Here is a 9,068-nt window from a genome sequence, read left to right on the forward strand (position 1 = left end):
GGCAGAGGGGCGAGTAGCGTAGAGAGTAGAGTGACATGACGGGGCCTGTGGGGGCATTCTACAAACAACAAATACAGGCTGTATTATCCAAGCTAGTACGATAACCCCTGCCCCCACACGAACAGGATATTGACTCAGCTTAGCGTTTATTGCCAGGCACTGACAGAGGAGGGCTTTCAGAAACATGTGGGCAAGAAAGAGACAGGGTCTGACTGACCAGTGATTGTGACTTTAGGTTATCACACAGAAGTCACGCAGCTCATTTACAGTATATCACGACAGTGCTGAGATATGAGCGAGAGAGCGAACGAGAGAGAAGACTTTCTCTTGGTATTAATAGTACATAAACAGATGTGTGATTGATCGATAATGACAGGGAGGAAATACATGTTTGTTTTTTTTATTTATTTCTCCGCTGCTTTGGTTTATTTCTTTTATCATCCTAAACATTTCCAAACAGCAAAAGCCTGTAACTTGCTCAAAAAACCTTATTTTATGCCACAAATGTAAAAAATGTAATCAATGAATATGTCAGTGCAACCAGTATGAAAATTCTTTGTGTCATTGTTTACAAACGGGATAGTCAACTCTCAGGTGCAAGATATGGCAAAGGCATTCTAAGCATCCCCTCCCAAAAACACACACACACACACCTGTACACACACAAGCGCACACACATAGGCATCTTTCCGTTTTCTGCCGTTTTAGCTTAAAAGCCCAATGATGAAAATATAACTGAACACACTTGTGTCTGATATAGTGCCATACTCCTTTACAGCGTTGGCCTGGCACATCCACTCTGGCTTTTCACACATTTCCTGCCTTTTACTAAATTGAATCAAGCCTCTTTATCAATAATAAAGCAATGAAGATTCAAATGAGATGTAATTTAGCAGATATTCCAAAAATACTGGAATATATGCTCAGCTAATATTAATTGGTTTCAGGTTTGACCATTTGTGAATGGAACCCAGATGTTTTGAAGGTATAAGACTACTGTACACAATTGTACATACTCCTGTGCATGTCTGTACAAAATAAATAGCAAATTGTTTAAAAGAATGAGAAATTGCTGTTATGATGTCCACAAGTGATGGTGGTAGTTTTGAGAGTTTTTTGAAGTATGCCAACAAAAAAGAAAAACTAATAAAAGAATGTTCAGTTGAAAATGTGACTTTTTCTTTGCTGTCATCACATCACTAAAAAAAGAGCCATCCTCATGGTTTCCTTCTATTGTTGTCCGGCATGAGGAAGTCCGGATTAATGCAGACACAGCATAAACAGGCCCTCATACCTTTCAGTATCAGTTTCAGCCTTACATCGCCGCCCTGCTGGACTAGAAAGGTATAGATTCCAGCTCGGTTTCATCAAAAGAAGCTAACCACTATGAAAGCATGTCCCAAATTTCTCAAGTCTCTCTCTCTCTCTTTATTGAACCGTGGAGGGGGTTTCCACATATTTCTGCCCAGTTTCTGCATTTGAAATGAACTTTCAGGGTAGTTTGATTAATTTCCCCTGGTTCATCTTTGGCACAAACACACGGGACGAATATGAAGAGAAATCCCCTGTAATTGGGAACAGACTTAACCCCGCAGCTACAGTGGCTCTCCCATTAGCATTGTAATTCAAAGTGACTAAAAGACCGGATCTATGCTTGAAAGGAAATGAAAAAAGGGTTCCTTCTATTTGTTCCTCTGGAAGAAGACAAGCACGAAGAATGGGTTTGGGTCTTTATAGAATCTCCCCACTGGAAAGAAATGGATTGTAGCCCAACCCCTCTCCAGAAGCCACTCTATGACACATAGTAAACACCAACAGAGGACATCAGTTTCGCTCTATTTGAGAAGCCATTATAATGGTCTGAAAGGTAGAGTTCTCTGTGTTGTATATGCGACTAAAGCATTTGTACCAAGAGCGGATTACATTTAGTGCATAGATTGCACTCCTCATTACGCTAGTTTTCCAAGGACTAATGCACTGCACTTTTCCAAAACCTCCAAAAATGGGGCCCAATATATATTAGTGATCATGTATCATGTTTTAGTTCAGTCAAACTGCACCTGCCAGGACATTACCTGTACACATTTACAGACTAAGCAGCCTGCATCCTTTAACTAGGCCTACAACTTAACTATAGTTGGTGCTTTTTAAATTGCCAGTTCAATTCAGGAAAAATCACAAAAGATCAGAGATGAGACAATGTCCAAAAATAATGGATAAACTTTAACAGCAGGCTTAACTGCTTCCCTGTTGATAGAACTGTGCAACCTTTTTATTTATTGCCTCTGTGACAATGAGCCACCATTCCTATAGCCTTTGCTTTCACCATGGATGTGATCTATTTGCCATCAAGGTTGCCATCATAGATCATAACAGCTTTTCTCACAGTTAGTTCTCTCAATGGAAATCTAAAAAAAAGTACACCTAATCTCTCTCATGCCGATTCTATAACTTAATGCACAAACACTGTCTGCTGTCGGCTGACAACAAAACGTTAATAAACGCGTTATAAACACCGAAGTACTGTGGCTAAGCACTCCCTTTCGTGCTCTCCTCAGACACTGTTGTCAGGGAACGCGGTTATTTTCCATCAGGCAGGAAAAGGCCAGCCCCTTGGTGAGGTTAAGGTCCCTGTCAGGAAGGGGTGGTGGTGTTGATGTCAGCATGGATGGAGCGCAGTCGAGAATCAGCCTTCTGAATCTTCTATCGGGATGACAGCTGATCCCACCGAGGGTGACAAATGATGAATGGCGTGTGAGTGCGCTAACAAGAAGGAAAGAGAAACATATTCTTCGACTGTAGAAGAGACAAGCGAACACCCTGAATAATGACAGAGATTTTTATGGACGTGAAATTGCTCAGTTGGGAAGACTGACGCCCAAACATCAACAAGGTAGCGAAAGTTCTAGCCTAAACGGCAGAACCTCGTCGAAGACCTTTCCTGTTGCAAACACAGGTAAGATAGCTTGTGCATTTCAATAAAGAAAGTCAAACCTCCAGTTTACTTTCACTTAGCCTAAATTATTAGCAGTAATCTTTCCATGTCCGAAGGCGGAGGCAGAACTCTCCCAACTTAAAAGAGGATATATAGAATACATTCTCTCATAACAACAAACAGTGTATAGTCCTTGGATACTTTGTGTATCGTGACCATGTAGGTATTCGTAAAAGTGATTGCTACGTCTTCAAAGGTGCATTTAGGCTTCGATCTCCTTATTTGATTGGGGTTTGTCATTCCAATATCGATGTTATAAATCACAGCTTATCTGTACTGTGTGAAAGCACCAACTCTTTCGATAATATGACCATTTAGCACATTCATAGCAATGAAGTTCTACCGTAGTAAGCAACTAGCACAGACTGCCTTTGGTGGCTCATTGGACGTCCTTTATGTATTGCTTGTATCATGTAGCCGTAGAGCGTGAATTATGTATGGTAGACCTTGTGTCATACAGAGTCACTGGGGAAGCTGAGTAACGTTCGGCTGCTTGGAGCAGGAGGGTTGTCACGGGACCGCTGTGCTCATAGCCTGTCACCTGTCCGCTGCAATTGTTGACAGTTGTCTCGCAGCATGAAGCCGAATGCTAAGAAAACAGCGACAGAATTCACGCCCCCGGGATGCAAGCTTGTGAATACTTTTGCGGCGGCAACCTTTCAGCCTATTATTCGTCAGTAACAGCCAGCGTTGTTTAGTGTTGTATTTAACTTAGGCTACCTAACATGCAGTTTCATTTTGCTATCAAGAGCTAACCCTTGATAATCCTGATTACAAATCTGAGATAAATTCCCACTGTTGGTTTTGGATTAAATGTTTGCCCTCTCTGTTTGTCAAGATTTGAATATAACAAGCACTTGACTTTGCCAAGTCTGCCTTGACCCAGTTCCTTGAGTCATATATCAGAGACACAGAATGATCTCAGATCTAAGATGCACACAAAGCCCCTACTGTGCCAGCTGTCCTGCCTTAATTACTGCCCACCATCTCTTCTTCGCTCAGGCCCCATTAGTAAATTAAGCACACTCAGGCTCCTTCGGTTCTGCCGAAAGAGACTGAATCCTGTGTACCAGACTGGGCACTCACGTTAGGGACAATCAAGGAAGATTCTGGGATGGGTTTGCAGAGGGTTTCAATTATAGATGGGTCACTCTGGTGTCTTGTAACAGCACAGGTTGACACTGAAGGCGCGTGTGTGTGTGTGTGTGTGTGTGTGTGTGTGTGTGTGTGTGTGTGTGTGTGTACATCTATGTGTGTGTATGTGAGTTAGTGTGTTCAGAACTTGTAAAATGTAGAAGATGGAGAACCGAGGCCTCCATTTGAGCCTAGTAGTTACTCTACCTCCTACACTGCATGAGGCAGGGTGCTAACTTAAACTGACCTCAAATTACACCGTACCTCAGTTCCCATTCACTTCAAAAAGAACACCATCCATTTGCGGTTGGTTATCATAAGGCTTATCACCAAGACTGTCATTTGAGAGAAGCAATTGTCCAGAAAGCCATCTATTTTACTCCGATGATTGTAACTTCCACTTCCAGTGTGGTAGTTTAGCCTCTCATCGTACAGCCCCCTTAATTATCACTCACTGGGCTCACACAGTGATCAGAACATGAAGAGGTAATAGAGGATAGCGGTCGGGTGATATTTTGCATTGTGTCCATGTGTGCAGTCAGGCTGGAAATTATGTCCAGCGGCAGATGTGAAAGAATGCTTGTACAGTGCAGGCAGGGTTTATGTAATTTGAAGAAGAAGAAAGGAAAAAAAAACATGGTGGGTCACTCAGGTCTCTGAGAGAGAAAAAAAGAGGTTAAGGAACATTCCATGCATTCTTCGACCCCAGCACTGAAGTTTGCACAGAGCTGGAGAAAATGCTCACTTCAAAGCTCTCAGGAAAACGTGATGTACTAGATCATGGTAGAAGTGAGTGTGTTTGTCTGTGCATGTGTGCGTGTGTGTGCGCGTGCGCGCGTGCACGTGTGTGTGTGTGTGTGTGTGTGTGTGTGTGTTAACAGATGGGACTCCTTTGCCTTGACTCAGCTCTGGCATTCTTGTAGCCTTACACAGCTGGTGCACAGTCATTTGGGTGACTATAAAACATACTCTCTCGTCTCTCCAGTGTTATGGTCATGACTTCAACACTCTCCGCATATACACAGTTGCTGCTTGTCGATGATGAGAGTTAGCCACTATCGCCTTGAGCGAGGTATTAAGTGTCCTTGGCAGCTGATGGCTTGTTACCTGCATTCCTGTTCTCCGCAGTTTGGGCAAAGGCAGCCAGCTGGCATCACACGATCGGCGATTCAGCTGTCCCTCTCGTGAGCTGCACTGAAATATGTGGCATTTGTTGTGTTACTCTGATTGGGAGGTGGAATTGTTCCTGCTCAAGAATGTTATCCAGATCATTGTAACTGTGCGTGGGAGAGAAAAATAATTTGGGCGTCAGACGAAGAGAATCATTTGATTATCTAAACGGCGAGGGAGAGGGAGGTCCGGGCTCCTACCGTAAACTAGATCAGACAGCAATTGTTTTGTAATGCTTTCTCTATGCTTGGCTGAGCTTATTCATCCATGCTGGGGCAGAACGACTGAAATAGTCCCAGAAATGCATGTAAAACAGATCTAGCCCTTCAGGCGTCCTTAATAAAGTGCATATTTTACTGCAGGCTCAGTTAAAAACGTATTGTTTGGGAGACTCAATCTGGTGCATATTGTGTTGCACAACCACAATTAAACACAACTGGTTCAGCCAAAGTCTGCTCTTAAGGATGTATGACGAGACAGAAGATCTTGCAAGAGGTTTGTGCTACTCAATCTGAATCACATTAATACAGATGCAGTGTATTCGTGAAGAGGAATGGGAATTTATTGGTTCAGGGCCTAGAAGAACTCTTTTTTCATCTTCACACAGAGTGCAGGGTAGGTTAAGAACACACAGTGAGGAGCCAAAAGGGAGACCTTTTTTCCAACAAGAAAACTGGGCAGTTGGTTAGGCAGTTTGAATAGAAGTTCAGGCCTTGCTTACCTTTGCTAAATCCTGTAAGACCACATTCATCATGGGAGCATTGAGACGACAAAGAGCTGGATGGGATGTGATGTTAACTGAGACCTGAGATGGACATGGTATTTGGTGAATAGGCACTGCTCTTTGTTTTCCTTGTTTTAGGAGAGAGGAGTTAGGGGCACATGAAGCTTTCACAGTCCAGCCTATTCCACTATGCAGTTTAGGGTGGACAGCCTGGTTTTGTTAGAGCTAATGAAAGCAGCAATTTTATTAGAGAAATTCAGTCAGCTGTCTTTTCTGAGTCAGATTACCGATAGGTGGTGCGAGGGAAAGAACGATCTCTGGGAGCCTCCTGGAATCTGCAACCAGACACCAACATGTTCAGCTTTGATGCTGATGTTAATAAGCAGTAAGGAAACATCCAAACAGACAGGCAGATTAATTATTGAACATAAAGCAACACATTGAATGGGATGGGGGTGGACACCTATCGTGGCTAAGTCTGGCAAATAGTTAGCAAGCACTTCTAACCTCACTTAGCACCTTGTTTAGCAAACTGAGAAGTTTTGTACCAGAGGGAATACACTGTTTTATTGAAGTCACATAGATTTTCCACCTCTGTTAGCCTGTGCTGAGGCTTGTTTATGTCAGTGTGATTAGGCCGTGGCCGTGTCTGGAGGCTTTAGTCATAACAGGGTCCTGGCTGTCATGGCTATCTGACAAGCACACGCACCAGTGACAAACAGTCTTCCGATACACCGCCGGGGTCGTGGGAAGTTGTTTCATGCCGTGAGCAGGACTTGAAGTCACTTCCTCATAGCTGTGTTGTAGTCTAGAACTGGCCGTATAGTGTTCATTTTTGGGGTTTCACATTATCTTAGGGAACTAGCCAAACTATTGCACAACCTTGTGCTGGAGAACTCAGATCAGCATCTGTTGTTTTCGAGTATCCCACCCCCTTGCCTCCATGTCAATACATCCGGGCTGAACCATTATCATCATCCCTCCTATATAACGTTTCTATGGGGAACTGAGGCTGAAGAGCTTTTTTTTTTTTTGCCTGGCATTCGGCAAAACTCAAGTTTTCCTGAAGAGGAAAAACTAAGGACTGAGGGTGAGGCGCACAGTCTCGGCTCTGTGTCTGAGTGGTAGACACCTCCCTGGGGCACCTCTTGAGCTTCCCTCCCATGGACTGGAGTGAGTGCCTTGGTCAGCACAGCAAGTCGCCATAGTAACCGTGTCTGTCTGGCCGACGCAGCAACACTGCAAACTCAAGGCTCGGAATATTTATGTTGGATGGGGGGCCAGCTCTATCCTAACGCCATCCCTCTTGTGCCATAGCTCATCCCCCTTCCCAAAAAAAGGAAAAGGATGGAAATGAATAGAAATGAAGAAGGGGAATGAAATCCATGTTGAGTTGCCAGAGTGCACCTCCCTATTCTCTCTATCTCCCTCTTTCTCTCTCTCTGTGCTCTGGTGTGATGTAAGCCCAAAGGATCGACATGCACGAGGGGGGGAGATTGGAATGAGGAACCACTGGAATTCTGAGAATACATTTGTTATGTCTTGACTGTGCGTCTGTGTGTGTGTGTGTGTGTGTGTGTGTGTGTGTGTGTGTGAGAGTGTGAGTGTGTGTTTGCGTGTGTGTGTGTGTGTGTGTGTGTGTGTGTGTGTGTGTGTGTGTGAGTGTGAGTGTGAGTGTGAGTGTGTGTGTGTGTGTGTGTGTGTGTGTGTGTGTGTGTGTGTGTGTGTGTGTGTGTGTGTGTGTGTGTGTGTGTGTGAATGGTGGGAGGTAGGAAACAGGGAGAGCTTGGAAAAGATCTGCAAACTACTTGCCAAGGTTTTCTTTTGCTCACGTGGAGAGAGCCGATCCTTGATCTGTGGGAGGAATAGAAAGAATGAGCATAATCAGGATAGATGATAATGAAATGAGAGACTTAAGCTGGGGTCATCCAACATAACATCATTCATTTGTGACATGGTGAAAATGAGCCTCAAACAGTCTCTGAGGTGCGTGATTGTGATTTCTGGTCCTTTCCTCCTCTGATGGGAATTCTTGCGTCATGTTTTTAGAAATTCCCCATCACTGCCAGGTACCAGCCCTGCGAGATGAATTGGAGGACTTCTATACGCGTGTGCTCCTAACATTTAAGTGAATCCTGATGTTGGACTTAACACCCTTCACAAATCACAAAGCTCTCTCACACATCATGACTTAGTGAGAAATGCTTACTGCATGCCGAGGTAAAGAGGCCCATCCAGGATCTACTGTACTTCCACGTTAGAATTTGCCATTCCCTGAATTCCCAAGCCTTTCCCTGCATTCCTGATGTATTTCAAAGATCACTATACTGGTCCGTTTGTGCCCCACCCGTGTTCTTGATTATACTTTGAAAATATGAACAGAAAAGACTAAATGAAGCAAGCCACTCTCTGAGGTTCAGATGATGCTTTTGCAGTGGTTTAGCATGTCAAGCTCTTCAGGTTTGTCCAGATCTTCAGATCTGCTGTGATAAATCAAGACACCAGTAATCGTTTTTTTCTAATCATCATCTTCATCATCGTCATCTTTTTCAGGGGCTTTCAAGGAACCAAAACACTGTACACGACCCAATCAGAGAAGGGTTCCATAAGCAATGACCCAATCAGAGTAGGGTTCCATAAGCAATGACCCAATCAGAGTAGGGTTCCATAAGCAATGACCCAATCAGAGTAGGGTTCCATAAGCATAGGGACCCAGAAAACCATCTTCTCTTTATAACGGTAAAAAAAAAAAGTCAGGTAGTTTATCTGGTTTATCTTTGGGTGCATTATAGATGCCCTTCCTGGGTATCTGGACCAGTGGTCTCTTGACCTGACCAGTAATAGACTGAAAATGAAGTACTGGCCCTGTGTGGTTGCTCTTTGTTCAATGGTTTGTGCTTATCTATGAGGCATGGCAGACCCTACTTGCTGATGCCAAGCCCCTGGCATTCGATCCGTGTCAGGTGATGTTGCCACGCAGCGTGCCCGCTGGCTCCCCTTTCACAACCTTTTCACCACTTCCATAGTGTAACTTCAAAAAAGAGA

At 43.8% G+C, this 9,068-nt stretch overlaps 1 protein-coding gene across 1 annotated transcript in view; it reads left to right on the top strand.

The window, feature by feature from the left end:
- Positions 1 to 2,821: 2,821 nt before the first annotated feature.
- dnmbp (dynamin binding protein) overlaps positions 2,822 to 9,068 on the top strand; it is a 52,230-nt gene continuing 45,983 nt past the window's right edge. The window contains exon 1 of the mRNA XM_080836004.1: positions 2,822 to 2,956. The gene's annotated coding sequence lies outside the window, so the exon portion shown is untranslated. The remainder of the gene's footprint in view (positions 2,957 to 9,068) is intronic.

The sequence above is a fragment of the Sprattus sprattus genome, assembly GCF_963457725.1.
Source record: "Sprattus sprattus genome assembly, chromosome: 3".
NCBI classification, from domain to species: domain Eukaryota; kingdom Metazoa; phylum Chordata; class Actinopteri; order Clupeiformes; family Clupeidae; genus Sprattus; species Sprattus sprattus.